The 12,158-nt window shown below is 42.7% G+C and overlaps 1 protein-coding gene across 1 annotated transcript in view; it reads right to left on the bottom strand.

Moving 5' to 3' along the window:
- JMY (junction mediating and regulatory protein, p53 cofactor) overlaps nt 1-12,158 on the bottom strand; it is a 146,544-nt gene that overhangs the window by 39,131 nt on the left and 95,255 nt on the right. The gene's annotated exons all lie outside the window — the stretch shown is intronic.

Genomic DNA, 12,158 nt, shown 5'->3' with positions numbered 1-12,158 from the left:
TCAACAAGTGACCCATTCTAATATTTTAGGTCTCTACTTTTAGTTTTTATAGATAAAAACTCTCTGATTTGGGATTATTAAAATAAGATGGCTAAAATTTGAGATGTTCATTAGAATGTTGCTCTGATGTTACTTGAGAAGGATTCAATCTACAAATTATCTACTTCCTTTACCCCAATTTTAAAAATTATTCAACTTAAATAAAACCCCTGAAGACAGACTGCATATAATATAAAAGGCCTAATATAAAAGACACAAACATGAAGAGATGATTTAATGTTCAACTTCTATTTTTACAATAGTTGCCCTTTCTTTGTTTTTAAGAAGTGCTGATTATATGCTAATTAAAATAAGAATGCTTAAGGTTTAGATGAGAAAATAAAGGATAGTATCAATGTAAGGAATTAAAGTATTTGTTCTGATTCTCTTTGATTTACAAACCAGACAGACAATTAAGCTTCTACTTAAAAAATAGAAAATCCTCATGTTTACAAATTATCTTAACTTTTCCCAACAAATCTGGCCAACCCTTTCAATCTTTAAGCTACTTGTTAAAACTACATGGTTAATAGTAGCAGAAATGAACACAGATTGTCTTCAATGGTTTTCTCTCTCTGGGATCCCTTAAATTGAGTAAGATTTCCCTTGGACTCCTATAACTGATGAGTACGTAGATGAGAAATTAGAACAATTGTGGCAAGGAACACCCTCTGGCAGTAGGTGCATGTGAAGTCTCTATCTCCATCAGCACCAACACCAGCAGCACCAATGTAAGCCCGAGCACACTCCTTGTCAGGCTCTCTGATCTTCATGGAGACGTCACTTGATCTCAAAGCATCAGGCACTTGATGGAGGTCCTCCGGGTTACCCAATTCTTCTCCTGCCTCTCTCAGGTGTCAGTGTCAATGTCGCACTTTACCAAGGTGTTCTTAAGGAAATCTCTGTAGCGCGTCCTCTGCCCGCCATAAGACCGCATTCTGTTCCTCAGCTGAGTATAGAAAATCTGTTTAGGCAAGCGTGTCAGGCATCGTGACCAGACCATCATCGCTGCCTGTGGGCTGCTATTGCCTCAATTCTGCAGGAACCAGCCTCTGTGAGGACACTAACATTGGTCCGTCTGTCCTGCCACATGATGCCCAATATTCTCCTCAGGTACCTTTGTAGAATTTCTCCAGATCTTCAATACGTCGTCTATAGGGAGTTCAGGCTTCAGCTCTATATAACAATGCTGGGATGACTACGGCATCTTGGTCTGCATCTTGATGTCACGGTCATTGAAGACTCGCGTCCGTAAATGTCCATAGGCTGCACTGGCACTCAAGATTCAGTGGCAGATTTCATCACTGATATCAGCATTGCTGGACAGATAGCTTCCAAAATAGGGGAAGCTGTTGACATTCTCCAGCACTTGATCATCTGCCATGATGGTTGGTTCAGATAATGATATGGCAGGTGCTGACAGAAAGAGAACCTTGGTCTTTCATGGATTGAGAGTCAGTCCCAACCTATGGTAGGCCATAGAGAAAATGTCGATGATTGCTTGGAGTCCATTTTCCGAGGTGGCACTGACCTGGGCATTGTCGGCGTACTGAAGTTCTACCAGTGACATTGTTGTGTTCTCGGTCTTGGCTCTGAAGCAGCCCAGATTGCAGAGAAAATAACCTACCACCTATCCTGTAGACTATTTCAATTCTACCTGGAAGGTCATCTCCAGTAGTCTGGAGCGTAGCCTCAAAAAAGATGTTAAATGGTGTAGGTGTACACACCCTTGTTTGACTCCAATCCTTACATCAATTGATTCAGTTGTGTTGCCATTGTTGAGTATCACAGCCTGTATGTTATAGGTAGCCATGGCCACACTACCTCTAATTAAGTTTGTCTAATACTTCCCATTAAAAGATCCAGTTTTCAGTTTATAAATTTGTCAAATTTTAATAGAGTAATGAACCCATTTACTAAGACTTGTGGTAAATGCTACATCACTAGAAATTTTTAAATCAAGATTAGATTTAATACACTTTTTAGCTCAAAATAAATCATTCTGAGGAAGGACTATTCCTGTGCTATACAGAGGGTCAGAGTAGATGTCACTGTGATACCAAGATAATATTGAATCATAGAATACTAGGACTGGAAGGGAACTCAAGAGGTCATCGAGTCCAGTCCCCTGCCCCCATGGCAGGACCAAATCCTGTCTAGACCATCCCTGATAGACATTTATCTAACCTACTCTTAAATATCTCCAGAGATGGGGATTCCACAACCTCCCTAGGCAATTTATTTCAGTGTTTGACTACCTTGACAGTTAGGAACATTTTCCTAATGCCCAACCTAAACCTCTCTTGCTGCAGTTTAAGCCCGTTGCTTCTTGTTCTATCCTCAGAGGCCAAGATGAACAAGTTTTCTCCCTTTTCCTTATGACACCCTTTTAGATACCTGAAAACGGCTATCATGTCCGCCCTCAGTCTTCTCTTTTCTAAACTAAACAAATCCAGTTCTTTCAGCCTTCCTTCACAGGTCATGTTCTCTAGACCTTTAATCATTCTTGTTGCTCTTCTCTGGACCCTCTCCAATTTCTCCACATCTTTCTTGAAATGCGGTGCCCAGAACTGGACACAATACTCCAACTGAGGCCTAACCAGCGCAGAGTAGAGCAGAAGAATGACTTCTCGTGTCTTGCTCACAACACACCTGTTAATGCATCCCAGAATCATGTTTGCTTTTTTTGCAACAGTATCACACTGCTGACTCATATTTAGCTTGTGGTCCACTATAACCCCTAGATCGCTTTCAGCCGTACCCCTTCCTAGATAGTTGCTTCCCATTCTGTATGTGTGAAACTGATTGTTCCTTCCTAAGTGGAGCACTTTACATTTGTCTTTATTAAACTTCATCCTGTTTACCTCAGACCATTTCTCCAATTTGTCCAAATCATTTTGAATTATGACCCTATCCTTCCCTCCCAGCTTGGTATCATCTGCAAACTTAATAAGCTTACTTTCTATGCCAATATCTAAATCATTGATGAAGATATCTGGTCCCAAAACAGACCCATCTCATATAACTGGAATGGCTCTTGAGAGGTCATTGAGTCCTGTTCCCTGCCCTCACAGCAGGACCAAGTACCATTCCTGACAGATTTGCCCCAGATCCCTAAATGGTCCCCTCAAGGGCTGAACTCACAACCCTGGGTTTAGAAGGCCAATACTCAAACCACTGAGCTATCCCTCTCCCCCACTGTGGCCTCTTCTGTCTTTGGAATCTATTAATTTAGCCATTCAGGCTGAAAGTTTCAATGCCATGTCTATGACTGAAGTTCTAGGAACATTTCATCAAAAATGGTTCAGAAGTCTTCAAGAATGAGTCTAGGAAAAATGCCACCGACAAAAAAATTAATCTTACAATTGTTTCACAAAATATCCAAAAGAGTCTCTCTCAAATGTGGTCACCACAGCTTTGTATTTAGCCACAGCCTCCTGGGTGGTGATTGGGGGAGGGGGAGCTGCGTTAAACATATAAATATCACTTGTCATAGAAACGGACTTACAATCCAGCAACCCTTAAATAAAAAGCAACCAAGAGAGCAAAAACAGCAACAGGAACACAAGACCATGAAAAGCACATTATTTTTTCTATTCTGTTTAGGTCCTGTAAAGAATAGAGACAACTGTACATTGTTTTTATTATCAAGCCTGTAATAATGAAAACCTACATAAATAAATTATAATTTGGACATATATGTGTGCATACTTGTTTTTCTAAAGTTGATTAAGAATTTTAGGAAAAACTGTTACCACCAGCAAGAGTTGGTAGCTGCACTCCAAAGGCAGCAAAACATTTCTTGAGACCTTGATCTAGAATACTCATACACTGGAGCTGGGACTTCACATCTGGCATGTGTGTGTGTGTGGGGGGGGGGGGGGGGGGGACCAGACTGAGAACAGAGAGATCTTTGGTGTCGTCATGAAAATCCACCCAAAATTGGCCAAGTTATAAGCCTCTGAACATCACCATTTGTAGATGTTCAGTGGAGATTGAAGGGCATTTACAGAACTGTTTACATATTTTATCTTCACTAAACATGGTCTTTCTACATAGAGCACTCTCCGCTATGAGCAAGGCCCTCTTGCAATTGTTCTTTCCAGCTGATACCAGAAGAATACAGAGGCAGTGTCTTCTCTGATTCCAAGCTTTCCACTTGCAAGAATACTGTTAGTATTGAAGAAGCAGCAGCATCTTATGAAAGAAGGTGTTAAGAGGTTGGGAGTAACCCCTGGAGTTTGATTTTCAGAGTAAGTACTCAAATGCACTTGAGGTTAATGGCCACTCTGCTTTGAGCATAGAAAATGAGACATGATGCCAAATACTCCGAAAAAATTGAGTCCTAGATGTCTCAAACTGAGCATCCAAAATTAGTGGATGATGGTCAATTCTGACATATGTGCCTCAGTTCCCCAACTTTAAAAGTCACTGACTCCATGTATGTTCCAAAAAAAAGACCAATATTCATGAAGTAGTCACATACTACAATCATGAGTGCTATGAGATAAAAGCCCACAAGAAAATTAAAAATTTGACATTCAGTGCAAGGGTTGGATAGCAGGAAGTAAATAATGCATGGAGCCACAATAAGTAGTAAAAGAAATATTGAATATCCATTCTGTGAGAACCTTCCATTTTATGCACTGAATGAGGCCACAGTTCTGTGAAAAAAAAAGTGATGCTGTCATTAAAGAGTGTGTTTGTAAATACACACACACACACACACACAGGCCAAAAATTAAGGTTGCAAAAGAATCCTTAATTCTGGCATTTCCTAACTTCTTGACTTTGCAACATTTAAATTATTTTAAATAGATTAAATATAATTTATTATATCAGGATTGAGGGTCATTTGTTAAGACTAGTGCAAACAATGATAGTGTTACTTCTCAAGAGAGTTTAAAATCTTTGATCTAGCTTATGTTACCTTTACTGACTAGCACCTTACTCCACAAAATTTCACTTACTGCACCAGGACTCATTGGAGAGGTGAATTGCTATCTTAGCGGAAACGTATGGTTTCCTTTTGTAGTACTGGCTTTTCACTGTTTGGAAATCCAAGCAGGCTCATGATGGGGGACAGGCATCAGGAATAATGATTTCCTCACAGCTTCACTGACTTAACTGTTTTCCCATCCCACCTATGATAAAGGATAATTTCTCAGAGCAAGAAATATTTCTGGATCTTCACAGCTATTCAACTTGTTTTAGGACATGGTCCTGTTTCACTCTTTTTCTAATGGCCTCCCTTCTTGATTCTTCTCTTACAAATCCAACTTCCTAATACAATGGCTGTTTATTTCAGATAAAAAAAATAGGTTACTCTTACTCACTTGTGCAGTAACTGCAGTCCTGCAAGAGGTTGTGTCCCTATAGATGCACCACTTCAGGTTCTCAGCTGCCTTTTGAGCCTTTGGTGATTTTCATTCATGATGGATAAGTGGAATGGAAATGATTGCTAAGTAGCGATAAGAGGGAGGTCCTACAGGCCTCTTTCTCTGAAATCTGTCTTTTTCCAGCAATGAGTTTTGGTTTGGTGGATCTATGTAACCTTGAACACTGAACAGGATGCGATTCCCAAGCAGTTGTGATTTTAATAAACTTTTTCTTATTTGTAGGATTATATATATATCCAGGGATCATAAAGTAGGTCTAGTCCTTCAGGATACACAAGAATCTGTCTGGAATCAGATGTATGGAGATAAGGGCAAAGCAGGAAGAGGAGAGAGGGACTCCCTGACCTAACTCAGAAGCTGGTCAAAGGGAGCATTCCATAATCAGCAGTCTGAGTTTAATCTTTCTGTTTTGCCTTGCCCTTGATTCAAGGGACAGGCAGAAAGTGCACTGCTGGAAGACATGGGAGCCCTACAAGTGACAGACCCACTTCAAGAGGACATTGCACACAAGTATGGTCTCTAGGAAGAAGAGGCCAACATTTAAAACCTGCCTTGTCAGGGGAAAAAAAATCTCCCAGAGGGATAAGAGGAATAAAACAACTACAGATATAGTAACAACGGACTATAAAAAACTATCATAAACACTATAGAAATATTAGAAAAAAAAGCCAAAGCACACTCAGCTAGACACATTATTGCTCCATCTCAGGCCAAGATAGTTGAAAATTAACTGAGGATGGTTTGCCCATGCACTCCTAAATAGCCTTGGTAACTAGCACAAAGAAGCATGGGGCAGAGGCATGGGCCAGACGCTGCTAACTGAAAATCTCTGATTAAGAGCTCAAGAGGCTCCACACGTGATGTGGAGTAGTTACAGAGACACTACTCAAATAAAATGCAGGACAATGTAGCACTTTAAAGACTAACAAGATGGTTTATTAGATGATGAGCTTTCGTGGGCCAGACCCACTTCCTCAGATCAAATAGTGGAAGAAAGTAGTCACAACCATATATACCAAAGGATACAATTTAAAAAAATGAACAAATATGAAAAGGACAAATCACATTGCAGAACAGAAGGAGGATGCGGGGGGGTGGGAAGGGGGAGGAAGGAAGGTAAGTGTCTGTGAATTGCTGATATTAAAGGTAGGGAGAGTGGGATGTTTGTGAGTTAATGGTATTACAGGTGATAATTGGGGAAACTGTCTTGATAATGGGTGAGAAAGTTCAAAGACTTGTTAAGTCCTTGTCGGTAAGTGTCGAATTTTAACATGAATGGAATCCTCTGAACTGTCATTCATGTTAAAATTCGACACTTACCGACAAGGACTTAACAAGTCTTTGAACTTTCTCACCCATTATCAAGACAGTTTCCCCAATTATCACCTGTAATACCATTAACTCACAAACATCCCACTCTCCCTACCTTTAATATCAGCAATTCACAGACACTTACCTTCCTTCCTCCCCCTTCCCACCCCCCCGCATCCTCCTTCTGTTCTGCAATGTGATTTGTCCTTTTCATATTTGTTCATTTTTTTAAATTGTATCCTTTGGTATATATGGTTGTGACTACTTTCTTCCACTATTTGATCTGAGGAAGTGGGTCTGGCCCACGAAAGCTCATCATCTAATAAACCATCTTGTTAGTCTTTAAAGTGCTACATTGTCCTGCATTTTGCTTCAACTACCCCAGACTAACACGGCTACATTTCTATCACTACTCAAATAGTAACTAATCTAATACTATTGTGCAGCCAGCAGGTGGTAGCAGTGGGGTAACAATACAGCTACATTTGCAAGCATAATCCAGTGCTGTCCATAAGAATAGAAGATACACAACTACTTTTATAGTATGGTACCTATTAAAAACTAGTTGATGAAAAGCCACAACACTTGGATTCACCAAAGATAGAAGTAATAGCACTGAAATATTACTATGATTAAGATGAAATAGAGAAAACATCTGTGAAACTAATTTAAATATTACAAAGATAAGATGGTGTACAGTCAACTTGTATGTGAGACTTTTATTGAGATAGATGTTGTTTTATCTTACTCTCAGAAATTCTGCATCAGTGGTATCTAGAAGCATCTCAAAAACATGCTTCATGTACTGTATAGGCTGGAGCTTCACTATTAACGAAAGATAAAGTGTTATCTTATGGATTTTAAATTGTAATAATTTCTGACTATATACAATTTTTCATAATGGTGCTAAGATTTAACAATGTTAATGAAACAGGAAAATCATGAAGTACAAGTACTGAGAAACATCTTACACTATCACCAAATGTCTGGTACAATGTGTATTTTCAATACTGTACAGGTTGGACATCTCTTATCTGACACCCTTGGGACCTCACTGGTCCCAAATGAAGGAATTTGCTGGACTAGAGAAAGTTCCATGCCACAGCCCACAGCTGCTGACTCTGCCAGTTGGGGGAGGGGGGGAAAACTATCTCCAACCCCTGCAGGGCTGCCTACTGGGTTGCAGGCCCTGCTGCTGAAGATCCAGCCAAGACTCCTTGATTGGTCTGCTGAGTGACTGGGCTCTGGTCCCAGCCCCACAGAAGCCTGCAGGCTCTGGCCCTGCTTCTGTAGGCTGTCTAGGGCTCCATCCCCACGCTGCTGTGTGTTGCTGGGGCTGCTGCCAGTAACTGGCTCCAGTCCCATTACAGCACAAGCTCCTGCCTCGAATCAGCCCACAGGCTCTGGCCCAGCTTTTGCAGGCAACCCAAGGTTCTATCCCTGGTCCCCACTGCCATGGGCTGTCGCTGGCCCGATCCTATGCTGCCAGGGGCTGCCCCGACTCAGTCCCAGAGGTGCAGGCCAGCGGGAGTTGACAGGGGATGCTGTCAGCCCCAATACCTGCCACATCCCGCTGCTTCAGCCCAGCCCCTCCTGGATTGCCCTCCTGACAGTAAGATACCAACGTTCTCTGAACAAGGAACATCGATGGTCCTGTTAGACCACTGATGTTGCCAAACCAAAGAATTCTGGTTTTGGGAGATGCAACCTATTATACTCTTAATTTAACGTTTTTGTATTTTTTATATAAAGCTTTATGAATAAAAATTATTTATATTATATCACTATATTTATAATTTTTCTGAGGGTTTTCAGTTACTTGGAAAGATTAGCTACATCTCTTACAAAAAACAAAACTAAATCAAAACCACAAGCAGGAGCTATTGAGAGAGTCTTCTATTCAGTATTTTAGCCACAAAAGGGGAAGTTGGCTACAGAGTACCCTAACACCCAACAATTTATTATGCAATAAGAGATATCAGACTGCTCATTAAATTCCTGCTATAGCAGAACCTATGTGGCATATGCCATCTAACATACAGTTCGTTTTCTGTGTGTGGGGGGGAGGGGAGGGTACTGCATAGGCTCTAATTCCTCAATTCAGGAAACATAAACCTACATGCTTTGCTAAATTAAACTTTTAATGAAGGAGAAATGTATTTTGAAGAGTGACAATATACTCGCCCTGGAACTCAATCATACATTTAAAAGAAAAGACTCAAAAATGGAGAGAGATCAACTAAGTCAGTGTTTCCCAACCTTTTTTTTTTTTTTTTTTTTTTTTTTTAATACTGCAGACCGGCAAACCCATTAACAAAAATTTGGCAGACCAGCAACATTTTATTTTCACATTCATTATGCAGCTAATGAATATGCAAATAAAACATTGCCAGGCCACCAAAAGCCCCAACCCCCAGAGTTGCTGCAAACAGCCAGCTTCAGCTCTGGCAATCGCCATGTGGCAGGCGGCTGTTGCAGCTGAAGCCGGCTGTTTACAGCGGCTCTGGAGCTGGGGCACACTCCAGCCCCTGAGCCATAGTACAGTAGCCAGCTTCAGCTCCAGCAGCTACCATGTGGTGAGCAACTGCCAGAGCTGAAGCCAGCAGTTTGCGGCGGTTCCATAGCTCTCATAGCTCATGATAGCAACTGGTTTTCTTTTGGGCAAGAATCTAGTCCTGGGCTCACCCCAGTTCTGCTGGTGCCCCTCACTTCTAACCCACAGCCCCTGCTAGCACAGCCCTGGTCTTCTCCCAGCTCTGCCAGTACGACTTACACCTGACCTGAAGCCCCTGCTAGTCCAGCCCTGCATAAAGGAAACCCACCAAGAAGTCGGTGGATGCAAAGCAGCAGAAAGATTTAGTGAAGTTGTCAGAGACCACAGATTCCCCTCTAGGATAAGAAGCTTCAGGGGGTAGTTTCCAGCCTCTGCCTGCAGGGGCCACCCCCCACAAAGCCACACATTTGATCCTAGGTAGGGACCAGACCAGCTTCCCAAGACACTCGTCAGGGCAGCAGCATGGAGGACAGTGTGTTGGAGGAGAAGGAGGAGAATTGTTAGCAGTCGAGAGGGGCAACTGATGTGACCGAGAGCCAAGAACTTTTTATGACCTTGGAGATAAGCCCCTTCTCCTAGGACGTCTCACAGGGAGGCACTTCTGGTGAGTTCAAAATTCACTAGTAGCAAGAAAAAAATTAAGGCAATTGGGTATGATGTGTGGTGTACTTTGTGCCTACACTGTGCAGAGGACCTGGGACAGGTTTTTAATGTGTTTGGAGATGGGGTGGGAATCCTTCCTGCACATCTCCATAAAGCTCTCATACAGGGACTTTAATCCTTCTCCCAAGGGTTCTGAGGAGGCCAGCCTTATTTCATCCTCCATGGTAGGACACCTTCCTGAGCCAAGGCACCAAAAGTGGCGTGGTGTCATTGCAGGACAAATTATTGCAGCACGTGGACCAGGTAGTGACCACGTTCAGTCATCAGCTCCCTATCTCTGTGCCTGATTTGGAGAACACTGATCTCTTGCAAGGCAACTTAGATGAAGGAAGGGAAGCTATTAGCTGCTGCCTCTGCTGCTAACCCTGCTAACCTCTATTTGCCCATCCACAGAGAAGTATGGCTTTAGTTCCTGGGCCTCCTCTGCCCTCCTCCCTCCCTCTGTCCTCCTGCCCACAGGCTCCTGCAAGAAGGGGGAAAGTAGCACTCACCTGGCAAATGGGGTGTGCCGGACACAGAGAAGCAAGTGTGAAACACCTCCCTGCCCGCCCACACAATTGGATCCCATTCCCCCTCCCAGACTCAGGATCGTGCCCTAGTAGGACCCTTAACAGGTCTGCCACCAATCTACTCGAGTCCAGATGCTCCCCTGAGAACTTTGTTGTGTTCCTGCTGTACAATGGATGCTTTAAAGCATAACTTTGGCCTTGCACAATACACATCTCCATTGTCTTTCACTGATGTTAACAGATTAGGTTTTAGGATCCACAACGTATCTCCTGTAATGTATGCTCTTGTAAAACTTTTAGTTGCAGGAAGAACAGACAGCTTGCTGCATACTCCCCTGGCTCCAGCAGCTGTCTGCCACAAACAAATCCAAAGGCAAAAACAGACAAGACAAGACATATTCAAGAAGCAAATGCAATCCATCCACTTGGGCAGGGAACATGTAACTGAATGAGCAATATGCTATTGGAGAAGATGTGAGTGGAAAGTCAGCAAAGCGAAGTGTGCAAGGATCTGCAAATGAAGCACTAGGAGAACATCTTGACATCCAGGATGTCTGTGATGGACCACACAGTGACTTTCAAAAATGCATACCTGGATGAGCTCTCCCCCTCCCCAACTTGCAGAACAACTTTCCCTCCTCACGCAGCTCTATAGCCTCCTCCCCCAATGGTCCTACGAAACCTTGGGGGGGCAGGAAACCTCAAAGGCAGCCCCACACTCAACCTCCAGAGTGTTGCAAAGCAAGAGGCTTTCCTTATCACATTTCTCATTCCCACTCCCATCCACCAAGGTGCCCACCATGGACTCCTTTTCTGTTCTTGCTGTGTTCCCTAAATAAACATTACTTCTGAACAATATCTTTATTGCTTCTATTGCAGGGGTCAAGGTGGGGTTACAAATGCACTAAGTTTAGGGGCGCCTCGTTGAAAGCAACATGGACTCAACTAGCCATTCATAAAACTTTTTTTGAACGCCTCTCTGATTTGCAATGCCCTGCCCTGTACTCTCCTTATTGCCCTGGTGTCTGGCTGCTCAAAATCTCTGGCTAGGTGCACAGCCCCCACCCTGCCAGATAGCTTTCTTCCCTTTCTCTCTCTTCCCTTTCTCTCTCAAATATTATGGAGCCCACAGCAGGCTGCCACCCTAAAAAGAATGTTGAGTTCACTGTGGACTAGTTTAGTCAGTAGACTCCTAAACTTTCACTTGAAAAATCCAAAAGCACTTTCCACCTTCAAGCTGTAGTTGTTCAATCTGTAGTTGAACTGCTTCTTATTGGGATCCAGGCTGCCCATCTATGGCTTCATGAGCCATGAGAGCAAGGAATAGGATGGGTCATCAAGGTAAATATCATCACAATGTTTCAATGCACAACAGGATCCAGGAGTGGGTCCGTGCACACATTGCTCTTGCATCTGTGTGGGTAACCACAGCCCTGTTTCCTGTTGATCTCAAGCAAAGAGGCGAGGAGAAGAGGAGTAGACAAGTGCATTATGGGATGCGGACTAAACCATGTACTGGAACACTTTTGGTCCCAAAAGGTGTACTGGGAGCATAAATAGTGCATTGCTCTCAAAGTCGCCACCAGTCTCCCTACTGGGAACCTTAATAAATTCGACCTTATTTCATGGTGTAGACATGGCCTAGTTTCTCAGCATGGGAACCTTGTCTTCTTACAGGTTTGT

This window comes from Pelodiscus sinensis, chromosome 6, assembly GCF_049634645.1.
Source record: "Pelodiscus sinensis isolate JC-2024 chromosome 6, ASM4963464v1, whole genome shotgun sequence".
In the NCBI taxonomy this organism is placed as follows: Eukaryota; Metazoa; Chordata; order Testudines; family Trionychidae; genus Pelodiscus; species Pelodiscus sinensis.
Note: the sequence above shows the minus strand (reverse complement) of the source record. Positions and strands in the feature narration are given on the sequence as shown.